Here is a 16,068-nt window from a genome sequence, read left to right as displayed (position 1 = left end):
AAAGAAATCTCGTCCAGCGTCATTTACAATGAATCCGCAGCAGAGATTTGGAAAGATTTGGAAGAACGATTCCAGCAAAGCAACGCACCAAGGATCTTTGAGCTCAGGCGTGCCATCATGAATCTGGTTCAAGATCAAATGACCGTCGGGATGTACTTCACCAAGCTGAAGATCCTATGGGAAGAATTGGCTAATTTTAGGCCTGATTGTCCTTGTTCTTGTGGTGGATCGAAAGATTTGGTGAATTTTGTACAGGATGAATATGTGATGAAATTCTTGATGGGACTAAACGAATCCTTCAACAATGTTCGAGGTCAAGTCTTGCTTATGGATCCAATGCCTTCGATCAACAAAGTTTTTGCCATGGCTGTCCAAGAGGAGAAACAAAGGTCTTTGAGCACTGATGTGCTTGGAAGTCAAGATCTCACAAACTCTGCAGCGATGAGTGTGAAGGATGATCATAAAAGATCCACCAACAACAAGAAAGATCGAGTTGTCTGCTCTCACTGCAAGATTGCAGGACATACTGCTGATAAGTGCTATAGACTACATGGATTCCCTCCTGGTTACAAGCCAACGTCTAAGGTCAATGCAGCTGAGACATCAACAACTCTCAATGAAGCCGGGAACAAGGGAGCCACTAGTGCCATGAGCAACCTCACCACAGATCAGATTCATCAGCTCATCAACGCTCTTTCAAACCAGCTCATAATGCCTTCCACTCAATCTGAAGGGACCAACAACATCAACATGACTACCATGAGTACAGGTTCCTATTGTTATAATAGCAGCACAGGTTGTACAGTTAAATCTCCTTTTTCTTGGATTCTTGATTCAGGTGCATCAAGACATATTTGTGCATACAAAAATCTCTTTCACAACTTTAGGATCTTACACAACTCTACTGTAACCCTGCCTAATCACACTGTTATTCCTGTTCATTTCTTAGGTGATGTTAGGATAGATGAGAATCTTGTGCTCAGAAATGTCTTATATTTACCTGGTTTCAAATTCAATTTGTTATCAGTTAGTGCTTTGACACAAGATTCTCATGTGACCATCACTTTCTCAGCTAATGATTTTGTGATACAGGATATCAAGTCCAAGATGATGATTGGCAGGGGTAATGTGCATCATGACCTCTACAGGCTGGAAAGAGATGGCAACTCCTGCATCAACAAAGTGTCTTCTCACATCTGGCACCATAGACTAGGACATCTCTCTTACAAGAGACTTGATCTTCTCAAACCTAGACTTCTTTTTCATTCTGCAAATAAACTAGTACCATGTGATATCTGTCCCCTTGCTAAGCAAAGGAGGCTTCCTTTTGAGTCTCATAATCATCTTGCTAGTAAAACATTTGATCTCATACACTGTGATGTGTGGGGTCCTTATTCAGTTGTATCACATTCTGGTTACAAGTTTTTTTTGACTCTTGTGGATTATTGCAGTAGGTTTACATGGATCTATCTCATGAGAAGCAAAAGTGATGTACATCACATTATTCCTCGGTTTTGTGCTATGGTTACTAACCAATTCTCAACCACCATTAAGCAATTTAGGTCTGATAATGCAAGAGAACTAGTTTTCTTTGATTTTTTTTCCAAGACAGGTATTCTACATCAATTTTCTTGTGTAGAGACACCACAGCAGAATTCAGTGGTGGAGAGGAAGCACCAACACCTCCTAAATGTGGCAAGATCTCTCTTCTTTCAATCTCATATTCCTGTTGAATATTGGTCTGAATGCATCCTAACCTCTGTATATCTCATTAATCGAACACCAACACCTCTTTTGTCTGACAAGTGTCCTTATGATATCCTGATTCATAAGCCTGTTGACTATGATTTCCTCCGGGTTTTTGGTTGTCTTGCTTTTGCTTCAACCATTGCATCCCATAGGACTAAGTTTCAACCTAGAGCACGCAAGTGCATCTTCATAGGTTATCCTCCTGGTGTTAAAGGATACAAGTTATTGGATTTGCTAACTAGAGAAATTTTTATATCCAGGGATGTTGTGTTCCATGAACACATATTTCCTTTCCATGATCACACTCACAAGAATATGCAGGTTGATCCCTTTCCAGATCTTGTGCTACCTATACCAACCTTGCCTCATGTTCCCTACATTGAGTCACCGGATCCAGCTTCACACTCAAGTCAACCACAAACTCAAGGGCTAGTACCTGTTCCTGAGCATAATCACTTGGAACCAGACCTGCGTGTGGAAGAACCAGTCACTGTTGTTAGGAGATCTGTCCGACCTCGAGCACCACCCACACACTTGCAAGATTACCATTGTAACATGTCACAAACAACTGCAGGTGTACACCTTCCCTCACCTCATCATTTATCTAAAGTTCTTTGCTATGAACAGGTGTCATCTGGCTATAAAGCCTTTGCTCTTTCAGTCTCTGAACACTTTGAACCAGCTTACTATCATCAAGCTTGTAAACATCCTCATTGGATTCAAGCCATGAATGATGAGCTAGGTGCTATGGTTGATAATAAAACCTGGTCTGTTGTTCCTTTACCTAGAGATAAGAAAGCAATAGGCTGTAGATGGATTTATACTAACAAGTTCAATGCAGATGGCACTTTATCAAGACACAAAGCAAGATTAGTTGCCAAAGGGTATAATCAGAGGGAGGGAGTGGATTTTATTGACACTTTCTCCCCGGTTGCTAAGCTTGTCACTGTCAAAGTGTTACTAGCTTTAGCAGCTTCTCAGAATTGGTGTCTAGCCCAACTAGACATCAATAATGCTTTTTTGAATGGTGAGCTTTTTGAGGAAGTTTACATGGACTTACCTCTGGGATATTCTTTTCAGGGGGAGCATAGCCATAATGAAGGGAAGCATGTTTGCAAATTGCACAAGTCCATCTATGGTTTGAAGCAAGCTTCTAGACAATGGAATATAACCTTTACAAAAGCCATTGTGGCTGCTGGGTTTGTTCAATCTAAATCAGACTATTCTCTCTTTACTAGAGGAACTTCTGATAATTTTGTTGCTATCCTTTTATATGTTGATGACATTGTTGTGGCTGGTCCTAACCCCTCCATTATTACCTCTGTTAAATCATATTTACACTCCAAGTTCAAGCTTAAGGATCTTGGTCCCTTGAAATTCTTTTTGGGCATTGAAATTGCTAGATCTAAGTCTGGAATTGTTATTAACCAAAGACATTATACTCTTCAGCTTCTTGATGATTATGATTTTTTAGATGCTAAACCTGTCAAGACTCCTATGGCTCCTAGGCACACTCTCAACAATGTTGATGGTGTTCTCCTAGAGGATGTCAAGCATTATAGGAGCTTGATTGGTCGTCTCTTATATTTGACCATTACTCGTCCGGACATTACATATGCAGTTCACTCACTAAGTCAGTTTTTGCAGGCCCCTCGTGATACACATTTATCTGCTGTCCATCATCTTCTACGTTATCTTAAGGGCTCTCCAGGACTTGGTCTCTATTTTCCGGCACAGTCCACAACACAGCTGAAGGGTTTCTCTGATGCAGATTGGTCTACTTGTCCTGACACAAGGCGCTCCGTGACTGGTTACTGCGTCTTTCTTGGAGGAGCTTTGGTTGCCTGGAAGTCGAAGAAGCAGACTACAGTTTCACGCTCCTCAGCTGAGGCTGAGTATCGAGCGTTGGCAGCTGCTGCCAGTGAGGTCTTGTGGTTGAAGCAACTTCTCCGCGACCTCAGAGTTCCAGAACATAGCCCTGCTTGCTTGTTCTGTGATAATCAAGCCGCTGTGCACATTGCTACGAATCCTTCATTTAATGAGCGTACTAAGCACATTGAAGTCGATTTGTACTTTGTTCGAGATCACCTACAGTTAGGGGATTTCAAGCTTCTACCTGTGAGAACACACCATCAACTAGCCGACGCTTTTACTAAGCCTCTTCCAGCTCCGGCGTTGTCTTCAATCATGTCCAAGCTGTCCTTGAAGAGTCTTTTTCAACCATCTTCAAGTCCATCTTGAGGGGGAGTATTGAGAAAGAAGACTGGTTGTTTGGGTTTTAGTGTTATCGCAGGTTTCTTGCTCTGCAAGTTATCTTTTCCTTTTTTAGTTTCTTGTCGTTTTTATTAGCTTCGTATGAACGACATGTCGTCGTTTCATACTTAGTTAGTTTACTTCGTTATTACTGTTTATAAATACTCTGTATTCTTTTCAGTTTTGGTTAATTGAAAATTTCCTTTCCATTCAATTCAATTCTCTTCTTCGCTATCTCCTGATTTTCTCTCGGAGCTCCGTCGTAACACAAATAGTAATTTATCTCTCACTCAATACTCAATTTTTAGCAAATAAACGACTATTTCACATCACCCAATTGATGAAATTGAACACGTGAGAATTAAGCCAAATATGAGAAGTACTAGCTATTATTATGATAAACATGATGTTACAGCCTAAAAAGATCTCCACCGCCAGAAATTGCAAGTAAATAAGTTAAAATTTGTCGAAAAGAAATCTAACAAATCGCATGGAGATTGAATCTCTAGAGAGCCACTCACATAGGCGGATAACAACAAGGACGAAGGAGGGTAGTTTCAACAGACTTTTCAGTGAAGCTACTCTTCAATGAAAATTTCATCCTTTTTTTTAACCTTCCATTCTGCCCTAATCTTCCTGATCCTGGTGTTTGGGTGAGAAGAAGGCATCGCACAAGAAAAGGTTAATTTTGCAAGATATCAAACAATGCAATTTAATACAATTAACTGTTAAGATTAATTCAAGTGCCAACTCTAGTATAGTTTGCTCCATAATTTTTTATGATGTTTGGTAGTTTTAGTTTTCATCCATAGATTTTGTTGAAACATGTCACTTTAAAATTATGTAAAATTTTTACAACATAGTCATTTTAAATTTATTGATTAGCAAAATAGCCAAAGTTTCAAATTTTAACTAAATTAGCCAAATTTACATTTTAAAAAAAAAATTAACAGCCAAGATTAAAATTTTGACGATTATTATAAGTAATTTATCACTTAAAAAAATTAATCTTGATTTCCACTACTACAAATACAGTTTTCCGGTGCGGTTGACTTTTGGGTGAGACTATTCGCACCTAAAAGTCGCACCAAAAAGACTTTCAGGTGCGAATAGTCGGACCCAAAAATCAATTAAGCGCTGAAAAATTTTCGGGAAATTTTTTGAATTTGGGTGCGACTAGTCGCACCCAATAGTGTGGTACTACTATTGGGTGCGACTAAGTCGCACCCAATACTGTCTCCGAACTTATAGGTGCGACTACGTCGCACCTAAATGTCCAAAAAAATTTCGGCGGCCAAAACTTCCCCCTTTTTTAAAAAATGTCATTGGGTGCGACTAAGTCGCACCCGAAACAACTGACACAGGTCAGTGGGTGCGACTTAGTCGCACCCAAAGGTGTCATTGGGTGCGACAAAGTCGCACCCAAATTTAAAAGTCTATATATAAACCATGCTCGATAGGTTTTCATTCAAACGCCCAAATTCGACTCTGCGCCTCTCTCTCTATATCTCCGACTTTCTCCTTCTCTCCCACCCCGTCGCCGCCACCACCCCGTCGCCGCCGCCACCACTACGCTCCTCCGACCGCCGCCACGACCTCTCAGCCTCCGTCACGAGGACCGCCGCCACTGCCCTCTCTCTCTCCGGCCACCCCGTCGCAGCCACCACTCCAACCTCCAACCTCTCGCCGCCACTGCCCTCTCTCTCTCCGGCCACCCCGTCGCCGCCGCCACCACTACGCTCCTCCGACCGCCGCCACGACCCTCTATCTCTCAGCCTCCGTCACGAGGACCGCCGCCACTGCCCTCTCTCTCCGGCCACCCCGTCGCAGCCACCAGCTCCGGTGTGGTGCAGAGCCTTCTCCGCGCTTCTCTCCGTCGACGCTGCTCTCAGTTCCAGCCGGTAATCTCTCTCTCTTAGTGTACCTCTCAATCTCTCTCTCTCTCTTCCTCTCAATTTAGTCCCGTCTCTTGTTGTCTCAGCCTAGTCCCGGCCGCTGCCGAGCTTCGCTGCCCAAAACAGGCTCTCGGTGCCTCTCGCTGCGAGACAGTCCTACTCCGACAGCCTCTTTCGCTTCGTCCGAGCACGCCTCACCGCAACCCCGAGCTTTTTTCCGTTGCTCCGTCGCTCACAGCCTCAAGCCACCGTCCTTGCTCGTCGGCTCTTCAAGAGGTTAGTTCATTTATTTATATTCTTATATGTATTCTAATTAATTAGAAAGTTAATTAGATAGCCAGTTTAGTTTAGTTAGGTTAGTTTTATATGTTAATTGTAATTTGATATTATTACTTAATATATAACATTAGTAAATTGTAAATGATATCATTAGTTTACTTAATTTGAAATGTTAATTAGACATTTTAGTTTAGTTAGTAATGTTATATTGTAAATGTTATGTTAATTTTAGTAATGTTAATTTGAATTAATTTGATAACATGTTTAGATTGTATAGTAAAATGCTTAGGTTTGTGATTTAGTAAATTATATGTTTGGATTGAATTAACAAATGTTATGTTAATTTGAATTAATTTAATAACATGTATAGATTGTATAATAAAATGCTTAGGTTTGTGATTTAGTAAATGATATGTTTGGATTGAATTAACAAATGTTATGTTAATTTTAGTAATGTTAATTTGAATTAATTTAATAACATGTTTAGATTGTATAGTAACATGCTTAGGTTTGTGATTTAGTAAATGATATGTTTGGATTGAATTAACATATGTTATGTTTGAATTAATATAAGTTGATATAATTAGTTAGTTTGTTGTAAACGAGCCACGGAGGTTCTGTTTAGGGTTTAGTTGATTATTATGATAGTTTTAGATGATTTGTATATGCTTTTAAATGAGTTTGCAGGTTTTTGGTTTGTTAGTATTATAGGGGAAACTCTGCCGAATTTTAGATTGAGTTTCTAGCATATTATTCTCAAATAACATAAAATTCATAATCTCATCTTCATTCATTGATCTTCGTCCCGTAGCAATAAGTAATCGACTTCATTCGTCTTCGTCACTTAGCAACAACTCTTAATAATTGTTCTTTTTTCATTTCGTTTAGCGAAATCAATGTCCAATCCAAGTAGAGATTGGATCACCGAGAACAATCGGTTGTCCTTGCAGTATAAACTCGGAGTTAATGAATTTATCCGCGCTACAAGAAGATTTCCGAACGATAATTACGAATATCGATGTCCATGCAAGCCTTGCAACAACGTGAGATGGCACGACATTGGGGTTGTAAGGCATCATCTGCTAAACAAAGGTTTTACCCCGGGCTACACAGAATGGTATCATCATGGCGAGGTCGTGCGTTCCGTCGGTCATCTTGAAGAAGTCCCCATCGGAGAAACAACCCAGAGAGGAGTAGGAGGAATACATGCTGATGTGGAGGATATAAGAGATCACGAGGATTTCGATGGTGTTACGGAGCCGGCTCCGAGCGATGTGCGTGCGGAGGAGCAAGTGGAAGACTTGTTCGCTGAGTTGGAAGCGGAATTGTACCCTGGATGCAAGGACTTTTCGTCGTTGTCATTCTTGGTTCAGTTGATGCACCTTAAAGTCACGAACCATTGGACGAACAAGTCGTTCACAGAACTGCTGCAGCTTTTGAGGAAGTCTCATCCAGCCGGTAATCGAATACCGGAGAAGCACTACGAGGCAAAAGCTAAGCTGAAGCATTTTGGCATGGGATACGAGATGATCGACGCGTGCATTAATGACTGTGTCTTATTCCGAAAACATCTCGCGAACGTCGACGTGTGTCCGATATGTAACGAGAGTAGATGGAAGCCAACTGGTAAGAAGATACCGCAGAAGATATTGCGATATTTTCCCTTGAAAGATCGATTGAAGCGACTGTACGCATCTCGACACACGGCGCTTCATATGGAGTGGCACGAAAGAGATCGCGTCAGGGAAGCTGGCGTTCTACGACATCCTGCTGATGGTACCGCGTGGAAGAATTTGGACGAGAGATACCCAGGTTTTGCTGCAGAGCCTCGGAACGTGCGGCTTGGGCTAGCTGCGGATGGATTCAACCCGTTTGGGGATATGAGCCTATCATACAGCATGTGGCCTGTAGTATTTACGACGTACAACTTGCCGCCTTGGTTGTGCATGAAGAAAGAGTACCTGATGCTAACGCTTCTGATCCCGGGGCCCCATTCACCAGGAAAAGACATGGACGTTTTTTTGCAGCCTGTGGTTGAAGAGTTGAAAGAACTGTGGGAGAATGGAGTCCGCGTTCGTGATGGAGCCAGAGATGAAGTGTTTCGGTTGCGTGCCGCGTTACTTTGGACGATAAACGATTTTCCGGCTAGATCGTATTTATCGGGATGGAGCGGCCAGGGGTATCTCGCTTGCCCTACGTGCAACTTTGACACGCCGTCCCTAAAAATCAGAAACTGGATCGTCTACTACGACCATCGTCGGTTCTTAAAAAGGCGTCACCGATTGAGGAAAAGCAACGATCACTACAAAGATAAGCACGAGAAACGAAATAAACCCGAGAAGTTGACTTCGCAAGACATACTCGCTCAGTTGGCTGGTGTTTCTTGCACGACTACTGGCAAACACGCTGCCTCTGTAGGCAAAAAACGAAAGCGAGCTGAGAGCGAACTGAATTGGACCAAGAAAAGCATCTTTTACGAGTTGCCGTACTGGTCTGAGTCGCAGTTGAAACACAACATGGACGTGATGCACGTAGAGAAGAACGTGTGTGAGAATCTTCTCGGGACGATGCTCAGCTTGGAAAAGAAGAACTATGACACCGAGAAGGCGAGGCTTGACTTGATGGACTTGGGCATCAAGACCGCTTTGCACTTGGAACCAAATGGGAGTGGGTATTACAAACCACGAGCGTCGTACGTTTTGACCCTTGAGCAGAGACAGCGATTTACAGAGTACTTAAAATCTGTCAAATTTCCCGATGGTCTCGCTGGGAATTTAAAAAAAAATGTGACAACTGATGGAAAGCTCACAGGTTTGAAGTCGCATGATTGCCACGTGATCTTGCAAAGATTGTTGGCTGTTGGTATTCGTCCTTTTGTGCCACAACCAATACATGATACGATCACTGAGCTTTGCAACTTTTTCAAGTTGATAAGTTCGAGAACATTAAGAGCTGAAGATCTTGAAAGAGCGCAAGAGTCTATCGTCGAGATCTTATGTAAGCTTGAGATGATATTTCCACCTGCTTTTTTCACGATCATGGTTCACGTGGCGATCCATCTACCAGAGGAAGCGTTGCACGGCGGCCCGGTGCATATGCGGTGGATGTACCCTTTTGAGAGATACCTTGGGACGTTAAAACATTTTGTCGAAAATAGAGCTAGACCAGAAGGCTCTATTGCTGAAGCTTATGTTGTAGAAGAAGCTCTAACGTTCATTGCAAGGTATATTGAAGATAAGAAGGTAGTTGAAGAAGTTCAAGTGCGAGAGCTCTCCGTTTTTCGATCCGAGATGTGTGTGCCTTATGGGATGATGAACGCGATAGTATTAGACGATGAGCAAAGAGAAAAAGCGGAGTGGTACATCTATACCAACTGTCCTGAAGTGGATCCGTATTTGGTGTAAGTAATCGATCCACTTGCTTCTCTAACTTATTTCATTGTTGTATTTTCTTTACGCAATGTTTTAAACATGCAACAGCGAGCATTTGGATTTCCTGAACGAATCTGGAGTTCGCGATATTGAAGCGGAGCATAGAAAGGGATTCAAAGATTGATTTGCGAACAAGGTAATAACACAATAACCCGGTTTTTTATAAACACACAAGTGCTAACCAATACTTTGTTTCGTAATAACCAGATTTTTGAAATGAAAGCTAGTGGGTCTGACGTGTCTGACGAGATCTACTCGCTTTCTATCGGTTCCCTTCAAGTCGCTTATCAATATCCATGCTGCTTTGTTAACGGCGTGAAGTTCATTACTCATCGTCGCGATAATCAACGAGTCACTCAAAATAGCGGTGTATGTGTGCCTGTGGATGATTTCACTTACTACGGTCGTATGGAAGACGTCATAATGCTGAATTATAGGTACGACTGTCGTGTTGTATTATTCAAATGTATATGGTACGGTGACAAGCACGATGCTCGGCGACTAGTTCACAACGATAAGACTACTGGAGAAACGAGTGCTTTTACCGCGAAACAGTGGTTTACAGAGGAGCCGTACATACTCGCAATTCAAGCGAAACAAGTCTTTTACATCAAAGATCTTGTTTTAGGTGGTAACTGGGAAATCGTTCAGGAATGCAATCATCGAGGGATTTGGGACGTTCCTGAAGTTGACCCCACCACCTCAGCCTCGATTCCGTTGACAATAGAATTGTCAAACATCGATCGTCTGAATCATCGACATGAAATCGAAGATGCTGAGCTAGTAAATATCGTTGACGATGGTGAGGAAGACGATGATGATCATGAGGAATGCATCGTTTTTTAGGGAGAAGATGTTGATGTTGATGTTGATGTTGATATAGGTAGTGATGACGATGAATGAGAACTATCTATGTAACCACGGTTTTCCTCCGCCATATGTGAGGTTTTATAATAAAATATATCCGTGGTGTCACCCACGTTTTTGTATGATGTTGTTTCCTTTTGTTTTGTGATGTATGTTCACAAATGTTGTTTTATTTTATACGATGTCAATTTACAAATGTTGTTTTCATTTTATAGGATGTCGACCGCTTCAGGTTCTGGTGGAGATTCGCCACAGAGACCGGATTCTCAAGGTCCGCCACAGGAACCTGATTCCCAAGGTCCTAAGAAATCAAGGGGACCAACAACCGGCTCGACGTCGGCGCGAGCAACACAGGGTGTACCGGGTGCGAAGGTGGTCAAGTGGGACCCAATAAACCAAACATTCTATCAAGAGATAAGGAAAGAAAATAAAAAAGTTGGACTATTTAACAACCGCCTCGGTGCTTTGGTGAAAGCACATATCCCGCCTACGACTCGTGATTGGAGTGAAGTGACGCCACAGATGTTGGCTGCTATTTTGAGCGCACTTCATTCCGAGTTCAGATTTGTGTACACGTATTCGGTGCTTTCAGAATACGATTGATCAGGCTATCATTCGGAATGCCAAGATCAGGCGACGCAACCAGAAGTCCAAGCTATCAGAGAAGTTCAGATTGGAGTTTTGTGGGAGCACAGAAAACGCTAAGGCGGAAACACCACCGGGATATAAGAAAGAGGATTGGGAGGCGGTGGTAGACGAGTTCGCGACTGACGATTGGAAGGTACGTAATGTATGATTGTAATAAATCACAATATCTTTATCAGATTGAATAATGACAAAATTAATTATTTGCAGAAAAATTCTACTCGCAACAAGGAGAATTCGAAGAAGAAGAAGACGAGGTCGACTCAATGATCTCTTTCTTTCTTGGCTCATCGTCATTTGAACGTAAGTTATTCTAATTTTGAAATACTTAATTTGAAATAAATTCAGTACTTATATTTTCATAACAATTACAGAGTAAGGATGATGGGACTTTGGGCTCCGCGTTAACAACGTGGGAGTAAAAACACCATAATAGAAAAGGTGAATGGACGACAGATTGGGCGAGACGAGCACATGTAAGTCATATGTTATAATTAAGAGTACGTTACTTACATAATAATTAATTTTTAATAATTTTTTTTATGTGTAAAGGCGCGGATAGTTACTCTACTGGCGGATCTTCGGCGACAAGCAGAAGAGCAAGGCGTAGTCTTTGACCAGGACGCCGCAGAGGAGCACGCGATGCTAGAAATTCTCGGGAACCGTCAAGATTGGTACGTTGGAATAGGTCCAACGGTCCCGAGAACATCTTGGGCTATTGCTCAGGCTCAGGACGAAAGCTCGTCGTCAGGCTCAGGCTCGTCGCGGCGCCGCGTTCCAGATCCAGTGGTTGGCGAGCTCCAAGCTCAGGTGGCGGCACAACAACTCGCTATGGCGGCACAACAACAGCAGATGGAGGAGATGCAGCGACAAATGTTCGCGTTCACGCAGCAGTTTTCGCCCTTGCCTCAGATGTCGTCCGGCACGATGCCACAGATGCCGCAGATGTCGCCCGGCATGATGCCACAGATGCCTCAGACGACGCCGCCGCCTCAGATGCACCCTATGCATCAGACAACGCCGCCATCAGTTTCAATGGCAGATGCTCAGACGACGCCGCCAGGTTCAGCAGATTACCAGCGAGAGCGTACGAGCGGCAGTGAGCGTACGAGCGGAAGTGGACGAAGAGGTAGCAGCAGTTCTGGAGGAAGATTTGGCGGAAGAGGGAGTAAAATGTTCAAGGATTGGTTTACAAACCGAGGAAAAGGAAAGGGAAAAGAATGAACATTTATTTTAATTATTTGTCGTACATTAATGAATTTTCTAATTAATAAACTATTTAGTTATTTGATTACAATTATAGAATTCGTAATATATTATGATTATAAATATTAATTAATGAATTTTTCTAATTAATAAACTATTTAGTTATTTGATTACAATTATAGAATTCGTAATTAATGAATTTCTAATTAATAAATATTAAATAATAAATAAAAAAAAAACTTAAAAACAACTATCGGGTGCGACTAGTCGCACCCAAAGACTTGGCGCGAAGGCCATTTGGGTGCGACTAGTCGCACCCAAAGACTTATGGGTGCGAATATGGGTGCAAATATCCGCACCTAAAAGTCGCACCTAAAAATCATGACCTTCGGGTGCGACTAGTCGCACCCATGACCTTTAGGTGCGAACTTTCGGGTGCGACTTTGTCGCACCTAAAGGTATCAATGGGTGCGACTTTCGACCTTTGGGTGCGAAAAAAGTCGCACCCAATGCTGTTTTTTGTACTAGTGTTCAAAACAAAATTGAAACTATATTACTGCATATTTCGACTATTTCACTAAATTAAGACAAACATTGACTATTTTGCAAATTCATAACTTTATTGACTATTTAGCTACATCACCCTAAAATTTATACCAACCTATCCTAAAATCTAAGAGAAATTAGAAAAATCCTACAAATTATATGAACTTTGAAAATAAAATTAGGTTTGGTTAATCTCATGAGAATACTATTTTTACTCAGAAAATAAAAGAATACCCTTTAAAGTCATAAAATAAATTTCTCACTTCCTAAGTCTTCACTATCGGCAATAAAAATCTAAGCTTTAAAGTTGCCTTCCAGGATTTAACGTTTTGTGTGTATTATGAACAATTTTTTTGTTAGATTTCAAAAGAAAAAAAAATGTTTTGTTCGTCAAAATAATTACCGAACAATTTCATGTGCCATTTTCGAAGACTTTTTTTTTAAAAAAAAATTGGACATTTTCGAAGATTTTTTTTGGCATTTTTGAAGTTTTATTTTTTTTAAAACAAATTTTGGTTTTTTCTTTTAGTTTTTAATTTTTTATGTATTTTTTTTTGCTAGACATAAGAAAATAAAAATAAAAATCAGAAAAAATCAAAATTATATATATATATATTTTGTTGGAGCAATTAGTCTAGTAACCAATAGCGTATCCACTCTTTAAAAAATAACTCAAATTTCATTTTATTAAAGAAAGAACTTACTACCCCGTGATAAATTAAATTAACTAAACAGTAAAATAATTCTTTAGTTAATTTAATTAAGTATTTTTTTACAACTAGTCAATCATCTATCTCTTTTTAAGTATTTGGCTCAAGTTTAATTTTATTATGAAAATAGTCCACCAGACTGAAATTAATTAAATTATAACAATTAATTTCATTAAATTCGGTTTAGTGAGTTATTTTTTTAATAAAAGAAAACTTGAGCTATTTTTTTTTTATTTAAAAATGGTGATCTATTGAGCTACTTGACTAATCACCCCTAATTTAAAATTTATTACGGGCTGGTGAGCTAGTTTTTTTTAATAAAATGAAACGTGGACTAGAATTTTAAAAGGGAAACTTGATAAACCAAGCTTAGTGTAGCATCTGATTTGAAAACCAAACCATATTTTGGATCCTTTAGAGAAACCAAGCGTTTGGCCACCTGAATTGTCCAAATTACCCTTAAGTTAAAATTCCTTTTAAAATCAATCCTTTATTTGTCTCCACTCCCAAATCACACGTGCCTTTCTCTTTTCAATTCAAAAACATAAAATAAAAAAAATAAAAAAAAAACCGCTCAGCCCCAAATTCCCTTTCTCTTCACTTCTCACGGTCGCTCAGCCCGTCCCGCCCCAAATCCATCGCCCTCTTCTCTTATCTTCTCCCCGTCGGTCCAGCCCTACTCGTCATCTCGGTCGTTCGTCGCCAGTCCAGCATCCTCGCGAACCAACAGAGCCCTCCAGCCGAGTCGCGAACCAACCGAGCCCTCTCTCGCGAACCAACCGAGCCCTCTCTCGCGAACCAACCGAGCCCTCCTCGCCAGTCCAGACGAGTCGCGAACCAGACGAAAATGGTGAGTTTGTTTTGAGTCCCATTGTTTTAGGGTTTGTTAATGGTTTCATAATTATTTAGATGACATTATTTCAAAATCTGCGATTATGACTTGTTAGGGTTGTTTAGAATATGTTTCGAAGATTTTGGGTTTGAGGGTTTGAAGTTTATGAAAATGATATTTTTGGTGATTAAGATTGTTTTGATATGAAATATTGGGTATTATCGGTGTGAAAGTTTGGGATGTAGTTTTGATTAGAGATTTCGGATTTTTTGGCTATGAAGTTTTCGATCTTTCAAGTTTGCTTTGTTTATGTAATGGATTTATTTTTGTAAACGATTTCAGAGTTTTCATGTGTCCCATTGTTTTGAGTTTGTTTTGAGTTTTCGATGAATTTTTGGTGAATAAGATTGTTTTGATATGAAATATTGGGTATTATCGGTTTGAAAGTTTGGGATGTAGTTTTGATTAGAGATTTCGGATTTTTTCAGTTAGGTTATGTAAAGGATTTCAGAGTTTTCAGTTATTTTGTGTAAAGGATTTCAGAGTTTTCAGTTAGTTTATGTAAAGGATTTCAGAGTTTTCAGTTATTTTTTGTAAATGATTTCAGAGTTTTCAGTTATGTTTTTTTATGGATTTCAGAGTTTTCAGTTATGTTTTGTAATGGATTTCATTTAGTTTTCAGTTATTTTTTGTAATGGATTTCATAGTTTTCAGTTAGTTTATGTAATAAATTTCAGAGTTTTCAGTTAGGTTATGTAATAAATTTCAGAGTTTTCAGTTATCTTTTGTAAATGATTTCAGAGTTTTCAGTTAATTTTTTTTATGGATTTCAGAGTTTTCAGTTATTTTTTGTAATGGATTTCATAGTTTTCATTTAGTTTATGTAATGAATTTCAGAGTTTTCAGTTAGGTTATGTAAAGGATTTCAGAGTTTTCAGTTATCTTTTGTAAATGAGTTCAGAGTTTTCAGTTAATTTTTTTTATGAATTTCAGAGTTTTCAGTTATTTTTTGTAATGGATTTCAGAGTTTTCAGTTATGTTTTGTAATGGATTTCAGAGTTTTCAGCTAGTTTATATAATGATTTTCAAAGTTTTCAGTTAGTTTATGTAAAGGACTTCAGAGTTTGCAGTTATCTTTTTTTATGGATTTCTGAGTTTTCAGTTAGTTTATGTACAGGATTTCAGAGTTTTCAGTAAGTTTTCTGTGATTGATTCTTTATTTCGAACTTTTCTCATTTTTTTGTAGGCACCGAAGTATGAATTGTTAGTTCCCATCTGTAAGGAGTACAGTGGTCAAATAAGTTTCAGAGGCAGCGGGTTCTTGAAGGTAATAAGCACACGATTTATGGTATTCGGATTACATGCTAGGTTGAAGGACACATAATTTAGTTGGATCGATTCCCCTTCCGTTACGGGTTTCAACTTTAATGGTGTGATTATAGACCAACTTCTCCAACGACGCATCCAGCAAAGATGTCAGGATGCAATTTACTTTGGTATCGGTAAGAATCCTATCCGTTTCGAAAGAAACGAGTTTGGTTTGACGACCGGACTAAAGTTTAGTACGCTTCCATCAACGGAAGAATTCAAGAAGCACCTTTCAAGCAACCGTCTGTTGAAGACGTATTTTCCTGACCCCGAACACGTTGATGACA

Source organism: Urtica dioica, chromosome 8 (genome assembly GCF_054948205.1).
Source record: "Urtica dioica subsp. dioica isolate 48M chromosome 8, U.dioica_male_clone48M_v1_H2, whole genome shotgun sequence".
Classification (NCBI taxonomy): domain Eukaryota; kingdom Viridiplantae; phylum Streptophyta; class Magnoliopsida; order Rosales; family Urticaceae; genus Urtica; species Urtica dioica.
Note: the sequence above shows the minus strand (reverse complement) of the source record.